This window comes from Triticum aestivum, chromosome 5B (assembly GCF_018294505.1).
Source record: "Triticum aestivum cultivar Chinese Spring chromosome 5B, IWGSC CS RefSeq v2.1, whole genome shotgun sequence".
Lineage (NCBI taxonomy): Eukaryota > Viridiplantae > Streptophyta > Magnoliopsida > Poales > Poaceae > Triticum > Triticum aestivum.
The window spans coordinates 707,386,047-707,400,139 of NC_057807.1; positions in this window are offsets into that span (position 1 = coordinate 707,386,047).

Sequence of the window (14,093 nt, forward strand, 5' to 3'; positions counted from 1 at the left end):
TTTTTTGGTAGTATGTACCATATTTTGTGCATACTTCATTTCACGTATAAATATGTACGTATTTCACAAATACAATAAAATTATGGGCTCACTTGCAATTTTTCATATAATTCGCTTTGCAGTATCTTAGTTATAGTATATAAACATATTAAAAATAATAAAGTAGAGTATATAGTACCACATGTTAGTATATGAGAAATGGGTGTAACTACACTCGGTAGTAGGATGCATTTTCCCTATATATATATATATATATATATATATATATATATATATATATATATAACATATTTGATAATGTTAAAAAATTCAGAAAAATAATTTCGTGTGTACTTCTGGACATTCTATGTTCGCACACAAAATTTTGCAACGAAAGAACATTTTTTGTGGCATGTATAAAAAAGATAAAAAAATTTCTCCTGAATAGTTATAATCAAGCATCGAGAATTGTCTTTTTTGCACAGGCAACAAAAAAATTCCTTTTCACCGAAACTTTGTGCACGAACATATAATGTCTGGATGTACACGTGGGATTTTTCTTGATTTTTTTTTATTTTTTAAAATGTGTATTTAGACAATGGGTGCATCTACACCTATGAGTCAAAGTGAATTTCTCGAGAAAAATTCACTTTTGGGATAATTACACGTCTTACTGAATCGAATACAAATTGACACGGACAGTTTTATCTCCGGTGAATTACAGGATTAAACTATTTTGATTGCGATTAGCAAGTACTCCCATGCGCCCATGCGCTAGCTAATAAGGAGCCGGAAAGCGTCGAGGAAGAATCGAGACCAATTAGTTAACACTTGGCTATGTAGTGCTACATCACATCAGAACCTTATGTTACCTGTCAAGTTCTTTTTGGCGGGAATCAGAACCTATTGTTTCCCCTCAGCTGGATTAGAAATGAAACGGATCGGTTGTTATCATATCCACCGTAGTCTACATCACATCACAATACGTGCATCTATACTTTCCTTACCCGGCCAGGAGTAGACTACGACGTACCACAGTGTACGAGAAAGAAGTGATGATAGGCTATGTACAAAGGAAGCACAACCTGCGATTGCTACATCCACAATCTCAGCGATAAGAAAATGACACTTCTGAGGTGAGATGCTGACACACATGTAAGGGAAACAAAAAGACAAACCATGGTCATGACAATTAAACATGCAAAAGGGAAGGAATGGCTTCCAGCATGTCAAGGTGTTCATCTGTTAACACTATAGACGGTGAGGCCCACACAAGGGGAAAATGGCACAGGGAAATAGGCAATTAATGTTGAAACAAATATTGTTCGGACAATTGCACACGAGGAATGTATAAGAGAAGTCTTTCGGTTCAGAATCCCGAGATTCTGAAACAGGAATAGGTATGTGATACGGTAAGTAAACCGACTGCAAAAATTCCATAAAATATTTTTGATCGTTTCGGAATATATAAAAAATTAGGAAAATAAGAAATAGCCTGGAAAGTGCACAAGGGGCCCAAAAGCTTAGGTGGCGCCCCCACCGGGGCACGCCACCCAGGCTTGTTGGGCCCTCGTGGACCTTCCCGACTCGGTATTCCTCATGTGGACTTGTCCTGCATGAAAAATTCATTATACTAGTCGTTAACCCGTGCACTTGCACGGGCTAGCATTGTTGAATAAGTATATCCTGATGATTCATATACTATTTAGAAATAAGACACTATATTAGACCATTACATCCAAGCAAAGGAATGGAAAATATAAGAAAATTACTTAGATCCTCCAAAACATTTGCACCTAAGTAGAAGAATAGCAAATATCAGCAATTGATTATCAAAATATATAGGGCACTTCGGTAGAAACTTACTAATATTCTCTAAAGGGGTTCGGGCGAATACAATAGATCAAACTATGTACTTATGATTAGGTTTTAAGTCACATATGCTTTTACAATGGAATTTTGAATTCTAATATTCTAATATTGCCAGTACTCAGCTTGACACGTGGCAACCTATAAAAGGTCATGTTTGACCAAGTATTTACACAAAAATATGAAAATAAACAATATCAAATCCATAACAATATACCATCATTAGATATATTTTCATAATATATGTATTCAATATTGCAGTTGTTTATATATTTTCATAATATACTTCATCAAACATCAAAATAGTTGACTTTTAAATGAGTTTGCATGACATCTTTTGAGACCGGGGGAGGATACAGAAATAGAGACCCATGCATGCATGCTTCATATGCATGTTTTTTTTTAAAGTGAACAGATTTCCGTAATATTTAAGTGACATAGTAGGCATAGGAAACAACCGTCCATCATCTACTACTGAATGGTCCATGAGCCACATGTTCCCATATATAAATTTGCAAGTTGTTACTATTTTACTGACATATCGGGAATACAAAACAACAATACACTATCCACTATTGAACTGGCTAAGATCCCTAATATAAAATTAGAAGTTGTGAATAATATATGTATACTCACTTCAATTATCTTTTTTCTTCTGTATCTGCTTCATTGCATGAACATGATATAGAATTTAGCATGTGTAAGCATGAGGTAGCATGTGGCCAGCCTAAAAAAATAATCTGAAACATGACTCAGATATGAGAACGCCATATAGGTTCCACTTCTAATCAATTAATCCATTTAGATCACTAATAAAATAGTCAATCACATCGAGTATCATCCAGGGAAAGAGAAAGATCTATTGGACAATGTGGTCGTCTTTAAGAAAATACCAGTGAGACCATCTGAAGAAAAATATTCGACATAGTATTCATCCATAAATAACTACATAAATAATTTGTAAATATCTTGATGGTGACTGGTTACATGAGGCTTGTGCTACTATTTCCAGCAAGCGGCCATGATGAATCTCCATGTATGTAGGAAACAAACATGTATTGAAACTGTAAGGGAAACATATAGGAGCACCAATGTATTAGATATTAATTTATGTAATTATAAGTTCAAATTTTGATGAACTATTATGTAAGCAAACCATGCTAAGAACATTAAGGCCATGTTGTTCCGGGATAAGAACAACTATCAAGCTACATGATACTCTTAGCATAGGTAATTCTGCAAGATATATTACAGGTTGCTAAAGCTCCATTGTCGACCATGGCCTATTCTCTACTCATGATCACTCGATACCAATTTTATCCAAACAGTGTTTGGTCCGATTTGATATAATCCAGTCCAGGAATTGGCCGATGTCCCAATACACTGCTCACTTATCTATATATATTTAAATCATCTTCTACCGGGAATCACTAAAGAACATATATACTTATTATTGTAATAATTGATATGCAAAAAGAAATCAATGATGGAATACCCAACACTGATTTAAACAGACTGTAGAATAAATGGTGAGCATGCCATTGAACCATCAGATCGCTGAAAGTCACCAGTTAATGGAAGCGTAGAAACCAATACATCTATAAGAAAAGTAGCAACTAAATGTATCACATGAAGGAATTAAGAAGAGCTCTTGTGAGAGATAATGTCTGCATCATGGCCACAAACATCTTTGGTCACAGTCAGTGGAGTCAACCTGTTAGAGGAGCTTGTGTTTAGATATAGGACAGTACATGGATTCCTATAGTGTTACAATGGAAGCCTGGGGCTATTAATGCGGAAATGGATGCTCAGCCACAGCAACATCTGTACATGTCATATACATACAGAAAACAACATAGTGGTGACATGTCTGAAGTAGTAACATACTAAATATAATCATGTTGTAGGGTAGAAATCTGCAGAGTATTATTGTCATAGTGCTACATTATTTCAGCTTGGTATGAAACTGAAAGACAACTTCTTTGGAACCCTAGCTAAAAATTCAGGTTGCTTAGCCATCTAGAGAAATGACCCAATATAGGTTTCATATTAGTCATCAGTTTAGGTTCTGGATTAAGCCACTATGCAAGAGGACATATAAAACATGTACTGGGTAATTTCAAATTAGTATACTCAAGTTTTGTAAGCATAGCAAGAAAACATGTAGAATCAGTCCAAAAACAAACATAAGAGCATGCACATCGTACAGAGAAACAGCGGATCTAAACATTGATTTTCCCAAAAAATGTATGATTTAATTATGTGGAAATAGGAAGAGGCATTCAGAGAGGTAAAAATCGATGGAAAGGCGAATAGATTCCATACCTACATAAACCAAAATTGTGATCAATAAAGCGACCATCTTGAAATTGGATGTCGATAAAATCACTTGAAAATTCTAGTTGAGGATTATACGTCATATTGGCAATCTACTTAATTACAAATAGTATGGTAGTGCTTAAGTTTGGTCAAATGATAGTTTTTACGGTTCCTAGTTTGGAGTACAGTTTTCAGAAGTTGATATTGTGCCATGCATGCACTCTAAACATTCAGCTATGCACAATGGAACACATTAATCTGCTAATTTCGTAAAAACATATTTAGCTGACAATATTGGATGATTATCACTGCACATAGTTCCCCATATCAAATATCGAAATCACTAAAAGTTCATGCTGAAATCGAAATCTCTAAAAGTTCATGTTAACCAAGGTAGCATCTCTGAAATCTGAACACCGAAATTGCAGAGAAAAGGTCATGCACATTGTTAGAAATAATCCTAGGAAATATGAATTACTGATTACAATTGCAGGAAATTTTGAGATGATCAATGTTTAATACTGCAAAAACATACATCTGGATCCCCTTTCAAGTACAATAAATGTACGTCTTGTATGCATGAACTTGTATAACTAAATACGCCATACATTTAGTTTAATTTTTGCATGGGCAGCAATTTTAGAATCTTACTCCTGATCTACCAATGAAAGGTTATGCACCGTATTAGAAATAATTTTGAGAAATTTGTTAAGTTTGTAAAACTTAAATGTAAGCATGCCGTTTTAAGGATGAAAGACATAATTGTATAATATATATACCATGGTACCATGCAGATAATCTAAGAATCAGCGTTTACTCAGAGGAAATAACAAACAAAATCAAAAATCTCTCCAAGGAACCGTCAACTAATTATTTTGTCTAACAAAGCAGGTATGGCAAGACATCTGTGTAAAGCTTCCTATAAACAATCTACGTAAACTGGCTCATGGCTGGTTAGTGTAGATGCATTTTAACAAAAACTTACTGCATGGGTGCCAAGGAACCGTCAACTAATTATTTTGTCTAACAAAGCGGGTATGACAAGACATCTGTGTAAAGCTTCCTATAAACAATCTACGTAAACTGGCTCATGGCTGGTTAGTGTAGATGCAGTTTAACAAAAACTTACTGCATGGGTGCCACTTTAGGCGATGCCGAGCTCCTAGCTGGTTCTCCTCCACTCCCCAAAACATATAATCTGATAAAGTGCTGAAAGCTAGTTTTTCTTGATAAAACATTATGGATCAAGCAGACTTATTACGTCTTGGTTAGGAGATGAACTTGAATAGGGTTTGGAGTGTGAGTTACGGTGCCGCCATCTATTTCCTCAACTCGGGAGCCTCGGGTTTCAAATCAAACAATAATGGATGTACCTCCCCATCTGATGCATTAACCATACTGGATTCGAAAACTTAGAATAAGAGGAGAATTAAAGATTGTAGAGGAAGGAGTTGAGGAGAGATGTGATTGCAGCACAGATGGGAATTTGGGGCCTAGGATCGCATTAGAATAGGCCATGGTGAGTCGGAGGAGTAGCGAGAGGAAGGAGGCGGAGGAGGAACATAAGCCAATGGGCAGAAGAGCTTCGGGGAGAGATGGAGAGAGGGAGACGGCCTCTTCCTTTGTTGCATCTTTTTTTTTTTGCATGGTTTCCTTTGTTGCATCTAATCTGTAGGTTTTCTTATCGTTGAAGTACAATACGTACGTATGCCTGTCTTTTTTAGATCGCTACCTAGGAGCCGTGCATGACGTGGACACTATTGACCGGATGCAAAACTGATTTGGGCGAGGTTGTTGTTTTCTTATCGTTGAAGTACAATAGGTACGTATGCCTGTCTTTTTTAGATCGCTACCTAGGAGCCGTGCATGACGTGGACACTATTGACCGGATGCAAAACTGATTTGGGCGAGGTTGTTGTTTTTTCCGGCAAGATTAATAGATCGATAGATCTACACCGTAATAACTCGGTCCCATCAGAGATGAACGGCTCTTAATTTCTAATTAACATGGTAATTTTTAGGAAGTCGGTAATTAGTATAGGTATAGATATAGATAGATAGATAGATAGATAGATAGATAGATAGATAGATATATGGTTCGCTGTTTTGACTTCCGTAACGCAATTTTCTCCTCTGTTCTTGTTTTGGACTGTTTTTTTGACAAATTTAGATCGTCAAGTCGTTATCAAACTCGTTTAAGGACAAGTTCTACGAGAAAATCATCAACCCCTATCTTTTGGAGGTGATGAAGCACCCTCAAGCCATGGAATCCCGTGAGGGGTGCTTCACATACAGGAGTTCATGGACCAAAGGAGGGGAGCGAGAAGGTCAGGCTTGAGGCGGTGGAGCAGGAAATTCTAAGTGTCAAGGGATGGTGGAGCGCGCACTTAGTACCAACCACTCTAGGATCACATATTTTATTCGTGAGCACAAGTAGGACAGCAAGGAGATTGGAGAAGCCATCTTCAAGCTTCATGACCGGGTCAGTCATCTCCAAGGACAAATATATGACATGCAGAATCAAAACTGTGAGTGTGAGAGAGGAACGGGCAAGCAAGCCTAGCTTTTTGGCAATTGGATTCACTGGAGATGGTGCGCGGAATATGATTCTGCTCCAACCGAACGAACTGGATGCTATGCCCATATCGCTACTATAGCCTGCACGTATCCAATATCTCATCCAGTCCAGTGATGCCCACAAATTCACAAATTCACTGCACACATGTGCACCTCAGAATCGACAGATACATCGGTCGTTGTTTGGACGGTAACCGCTGCATGCAGTTGTGACACCATTGGCGCCATCAAATCCTCCACTCCGTGCTTTATTCGCTAGCTTTTGTACTCAACCTCAAAGGAACGCGTGCATATGATGTGCTATTTTTTGCACTTAACCTCAAGTCGACCACGTTCAAATGCCAACCAGGCGTCGAGAGGCAAGGGAATCACGGATCCATGTCTGCGGTTGTGATGACAATATACATGCAGGAGACTAATCATATTTGTCAAGTATATCACTAGTTTAAGTTCCTGTGGAACCATGCACTATTAGAGAAATGCCCATACGCAGGAGCTTAGTAGTAGCGTTTTTTACAAGAAACCGCTGCTACTACTTTTCAGTAGCGCTTTCGCACGGTAAGCGTTGCTACTATGTATAGCAGTAGCGTTGTGTTCATAAAACACACTACTACTACAATTGCCTGACCGTTGCCGGCAGGCCAGGCATAATAGTAGCACTTGTATGTAGGAAGCGTTACTGCTATTGTACGTAGCAATAGCGCTTTCTAAATACAAGCGCTACTACTACGGGCTCCTTATCCACACTCTCGGCCCGCGCTCGACCTCACTCTCCCCATCACACACTCTCACTCGCGCGCCTCGTACTACTAGGGAAAACCCTAGCAGTAGCGCGGGTATTTTGCCTATCAGTAGCGCGGGTGCTGCAGCTAACATGTAGCAGTAGCGCGTGTCATCCAACGCTACTGCTATACATAGCTAGCAGTAGCGAGGTTTACTGCAAAGCGCTGCTGCTAATATCTGCAGCACTTTTTACCAGGAAGCGCTACTGGTATGGGAGCGCTACTGCTAATTTTATTCCCCTCGCTACTGCTAGTTTTATTATTTTCTGTTTTTTTTCTGTATATTTGTTTTGTATTTGATCAGGCTTTATACAATAACCTTTAGCATATCATACATATACAAATGTAATCATAGCATATACATACAAATAGTCTCATCAAATCATGTCATCATCATAATCATCATCCAACACAAAGTGGTCTCTCGTCATCATCTCGAAAATAGCGATACAAGTCTCAATTACTTGCAACTACATCGTCATCCATCTAAACAATGATATACGCAAGAAGAGCTATCACTATGTGTGAGAGCGGAACTATGCAGTATATGAGTCTGTATCCCTCTCTCGCATTAGCGTGAACCTAAACTAATTACTGGCTGTCGCTCGGAAACCGGAAACCGGTACACCTGGGCCTGACACTCCGGCTACTCGTCATATACTCCTGGCGTAGCACTTCTTCGCCATCGATGATCTATGCACCTGCATCGTCACATGAGTCGATGATATGCAACATATATAGTTGAGCAACAGAAAGAGACAGACTTGGCAAAAATAGAAGCAACATATAATAAGCATAAATAACAAAGTTCATCGTACCCAAAATGCCCTAACTAGAGTGTTCTTCGCTAGTCGAGTAGGACGGTTTAATTACTTCACAAATAAAGTTTCATCGTGCATAACTCAAAGTTTCGTCATACAGAAAGTATGGACTAAACGGACACATTGTCATATATCGACAATCACTCCAACATGTCGTGCCATCCATCCAAGTCAGGGAGATAGTCCCCGAGCTTAGTGGAAGGCTTCAAGTCGAGAAGCAGAGTGGCTACGCATGTTCGGACGTCTTCCTGCGACATTTGTCCTTCTTCGTAGAACATCCCTGTTTTTCCGACGACCTCCTTCATGATGATTTGGGCAAGTTCGCGCTGGATGTGATAGAACTCAGCTCGAAGTCGATGATCCTCGATATCTCCTAAGGTCTTTGCCCATTGCAGAATATGGGCATCGCCGGGTCTGGTGATCCCGTCTATACTCCAGCATGTGGCGTAGGACATAGAATCCATCATTAAGAGAATGACTCAGTTGTTGGATGCAGCAGAAGTCGGTCTTATGGCCGAAGGCGGGCCTGCCGTCTCTTTTCTTCTTGTCCTTTACCTCTCCACCCCGTGCACCGTAGTAAAACATAGCACTATCGAGAACAGACTTGATGTGGGTGTAATCCTTTTTGGTAATGTTCTTCGACGAGTCCAAGTAAAGAGCGTGGGAGTATCGGGGGTAGAGGATGATGAGGACGGCGCGCCCGCCGCTGTGCAAAATAAGTACACCTTAAATTAATTAGCCTCCACCGTGCAAATGAATGATTGACATCGAAGGAAGGATATCCACGCGGATGACTTACAGGGGATGATAAGGCACAAGAATCGCCTCCTTGTCCTTATTGGCAAGCATGAAATTGGCGATGTATTCCCTCGCGTATTCATGGTGCTCTGCGCAGACTCCCGAGAAGCCCTCATGCATGAAGTACGAGTCAGCGACACAAATATGAGGTATCTGCTCAACCCCGATGAGGTAGTTCATGTGAAAGGCATAAAGGCGAACAAACATAAAATCCAGCTTCTTCAAGTGAAACATGTCGAAGATGTAACCGAATCGAAGGAAGAACTTCTCCGCAAGGAATGTGTCGACGTACCACAATTGTCGCGGCAAGTTAACCACATAGAGTGGGTAGCCTGTATTTTTCGAGGCGATGAGGCCTTTCTCTATCCGCAGCACATCGTCATGAAGTCTCCTTAGATCACCGAATCTGGCCCCTAGCGCTGCTTTAGGTAGGATTGGTTCATCGGGGATATGCCATTTTGCCGCACCAGGGATATCTATACGGTCTTGAACCCGAGGCTGCTGAGGCGCTGGATCATAGAAGCAGCTTGGTTGCCTTTCCTCGTTCTCTTCCTAGGCTTCTTTGCTACTGGAAGGTCATCTATAATACGTTCAGCCTCTGGAGGTGGCAATTCAGGCACCGACTCATGACGCTCAAACCCTGAGTAGGCGCCAGTATTGAGATACTGCTGAGTGTCATCGTCATCCTCATCATCATCTATGGTAACGTCACCAGCGAATAATGGAGCCTCTTCCTCACCCCGTCCGTTATCACCCAGCATGACGGCCGACGCTAATTGGGTAGGTGGGGTGTTGATGTTCATACCTAACTGCGTGCTCGTGGGTCTGCACCCGGCAGCCTCTAGACGAAGCAGACTCTTTGGCCACAACAGGACCCACCCATTGCAATCACCAAGCCGCCGAGGGTCTCGTCATCATCCCCCCTAGTACCAGAGGAGCCAAATTCTCGTGGCCCGATTTGACACTGGCCATGGAAACCTTGAAGACGTCCGGCGGGATCGACCGGCCGTGGAACTATGGTTCTTTTGGCTTCATTATCGTCGCCTTCCCCACGTACACCTTCTGGTCGCCAATGGTGTACAATATGATGCACTGGTTTACGTCAACCTGCAAGACATATCTGCGACGTGAGACATCTGAAACACAACGGAAACGGGAGATTATACAATTATTGAAGAGGGCCGGTATGACAGATACCGTGAGGGCGTCGAGCTCAGCCAAAGACGAAGCGCCGCCGAGCACGTCCGGTGCCGGAACCAGTGCCAGAGCAGGTGCGGGAGACGGTGCCGGAGCAGGTGCGGGAGCCGGTGCGGGAGCAGTTGCAGGTGCAGGTGTTGGTGCAACGCTAGTCGAGCTGCTCCTAAAGAAGTCAACAAGGGGAAAGTCCGCTGCATTTTTTCTGGATTTTTCCTGCTCCAATTGAAAACGGACGGAACCAAGACAGTAGACATATCTGCAACCACCTGTTTTGTGGCAGCTACCGCTGTTGCAACTGTCTCAGATGATTTCTTCTCAACCGCAATCTCAACCTTCTTGTCGATGTTTTCTTCAGTTAACCTCCGTCTTTCCTTTCTCTCATCCGTGGTCTCACAGTAGTACTTCTTCCACGTGGCGCCATCTCCGACACTGTGTATGCGTCCATACGACGGCCGAGTCTCCACCGGGAGTCCTTTAAATATGTTCAACGCCCGGTTGGATGGAGTGTCCCACTTGGACCTCGCCAACGCCTCAGATGGCGAGTCGCTTTCGGTTGCAATCCTGTGTTGCTCTCATTGCAAAAGGAACAAGGATCGTTTACAAATATGACTAACATGCAGTCAAATTGATCAGAAATTAAAATTACCAGCAGTCTCATGAACTTCATCGTGACGGGGTCCGTCTCGAAAACCTTCTTGACTGAGTCCCAATGGTGCCGTGCCCTGAGGACGTCACGCTCCTGCGGGACGGTGAAGTCCGCCAAGGGGTCTGGGATGCCCAGACTCTCGCGTTCCGCATCCTCCTTGGCCCATATGGACCTCTTCCCGCCATAACCATGGCTTCTGACGTGCTGGCACCCCATGTTCCTCTATTTAAGCACCTTCATGTACTTTGACTTTTTTTGGCCGCTTCAGCCTCGCAAGCCACCTTGAATATTTCAAAGTGCTCTTCCGTGATTGTCGGATTATCCTTTACAATCTCGGAGTTGGGTTCCTTTTTGTTGACGATCCGATGTTTCACCCTTGCTTTCCAGGTGGCCAGCGCATCGCTAAACTTGGTCATGGCGTGTTTGTTTATCTTCTTCATTGTCGGGTCCTTATCTGGATCTTTATAATCCTTTTCATTCTGGCCCGGGAACAAGAATACCTGGTGCAGCTTCTTTAGGAGGGAGGGCCTCATATTATCTATCTTCTGTAGTTTCTCATCGTTGATGGTGGAGGTTGTCCGTACGATGCAGCCTATTTGATTGCCGTAGCATGATCACGCTTCCACGGACGCTATTGGCTCAAAAATGTCGTCGTCCATCTCCGTGACCACTAGTCTAGTAGTCCTGAGCTCGTTTGGGCTCCGTGGCCTCTTTGCTTTCGGTTCTATACCGGCTCCGCTAGTCTCGGCGCCGGTCTCAGTCTCATCGCCAGTCTGCATGTCGGTATCAGTCCCCGATGCGACAGGTGGGCCCAGCAACAACATCCGTTGATCGCCGGCTTCCCTCAAAAATTCGTCTGCCGCCAGGTAGACGTCGTCTCATCAAGAGAACCCTGTCCTTCATCGTTGCTAGCCATGTTTCGTACGATTAAATCTAGTCAATTAATTCTAGACCTAATAAAATGAATAATGACATAAAAAGGCCTATGTTTTGCAAGAACGTTGACTCCTTCCCGGTGCGGGAAATTCCGGGCACTCGAAATGTCCTAGTTTGAAGCACAAGTCATGCCGAAATTCACGGAAAATTTTGGCATGACCTTTGCTAAAAAGTGGACAAATCGAGCACCTGAAATTTGCCGAAATAGAAATGAATCAACATTTCGGCAAAACATAGGCCACTCGGCTGCATTCCCTGGAAACAGTGTTCAAATATCTATCTTCGCAACCGTGACACATGTCCAAATATACACGAGCAACCAACTTTCAAAATATCTATCTTCGAGGCTGGTGGATTTTCAAAATAAAGGAAAAGGGCCGTTGGTCCGGATTAGCGGAGTTCCTAATTCTCTGGACGCGAGTAGTGGCTGGTCCCCGCCTCCTGCAGGTTGGTTCAAGATTAATGTCGATGCTAGCTTCGTCGAGTCCATTAGAGAAGCCAGTGTGGGGGTGGTGGTCAGGGACGAGGAAGGGGAAGTTATTGTTTCTTCGTGGGATTTCATTGGTGCCTGTCAAAGCGTGGAGGAAGCGGAGCTTAGAGCTTGCATTGCCGGTCTCTACATAGGTATTTCTCTTCATAATCCTATAATTTTAGAGACTGACTACGCTTTTGTGGTAGCGTCTCTTGCATCGGGGGACTATGACAGGTCTACTATGCGTGACCTGAAGATGGAAGCATTGAGTATCTTGAAGTTGATCAACAATCTTCAATTGTCAAAGATTAGCCGTACAACCAATATGGTGGCTCATTTAATTGTGAAGTATAACTTTGACAATAGATTAGATGGTATTCTTGTAAATGATGTACCACCCTGTGTGGTGAATATTGTATCGAATGAGTGTACTGGTGTGGTTGGTTAATTAATATAAGATAGTGTTCAAAAAAATATACACGAGCAACCACATAGATTGCACTAAGCCGTGGGGAAGGAGCACTAGTGCAGAACCGGCCTTTCGTGCCGGTTCGTGACGGCCTTTAGTGCCGGTTGGCGAACCGGCACTAAAGAGTGGGGACTAATGGTCACCGGCCTTTAGTACCGGTTCGTCACGAACCGGCGCTAAAGTGCCACCACGTGGCACGAGCCAGACCCGTTTGCGTGGAGAGCATTAGTACCGGTTGGTAACACCAACCGGTACTAAATGTTTGGGTGTTTTTTTTAAAAAAATTCTTTAATTTTGTGTTTTCAATTTAATTTAGTGATTGTTTTACATTATAATGAGTTGTTAAATCATTAGGTGAAAGTACCACGGATTAGTTTCGACTGGATGCATTATTGGATATCTCTCTATATAGCTAGCTAGCTAGAGTATATGCCATATCCATATTATACTTGATCAACTATATAATATATACGGATATGGCATATACTTGATCACTTAGCTAGGTAGGATTCATCCAGCTGAAACTAATCTGCTATTTCTTTCATTAAATGATATAATAATTAACTAGCTATCTATTGACCACCAACACTACTAGCTTAAAGAAGAAACATTCACTTGTATACCAGAAGCAAAAATATTATCGATCGAGTTCAACATGATTGTCATGATATTATAAGCGTTCATATATATATAACACCACAAAAGCAAATCACTTAAGTTCAGAACGAAGAACACGGACATGAAAGGACAAGTACTAATTAAGAGCGGCATGAAGAACTAGCTAAATCACTCCTGCTACCTACTCTCTCTTTGGTAAAATAGCATAGAACATGTATAGCTCTCCTGATTGATCATACTGGAGCATGCCGATGAACCTGTCTCCTAATCGTGGGCTGCGCTTCTCATTGCTGCCCCCTAGTACTTCTCTGCGATCATTAACAATTTTCCTCCAATCTTTCACTATTAAGCATTCATCGCTTCTAGAAATCCTGAATGCATTCATGTGCAATGCAGGATATCTTGGCCGTAAGCTAACAATTGACATCTGACCTTTAGTCTCGATCTCCTGAGGCACAACTGTCATTGGGAGTCCCTGTTGAAGAACATTGTATAGTACTTAATTAATATACTTAGCAATGAAAGTTTAGCAAAAAAATTATGTATGCAAAATATGCACTGAGGACAAATAGTAAATATCTTACCATCAGTCCTAAATAGATGTGACCGT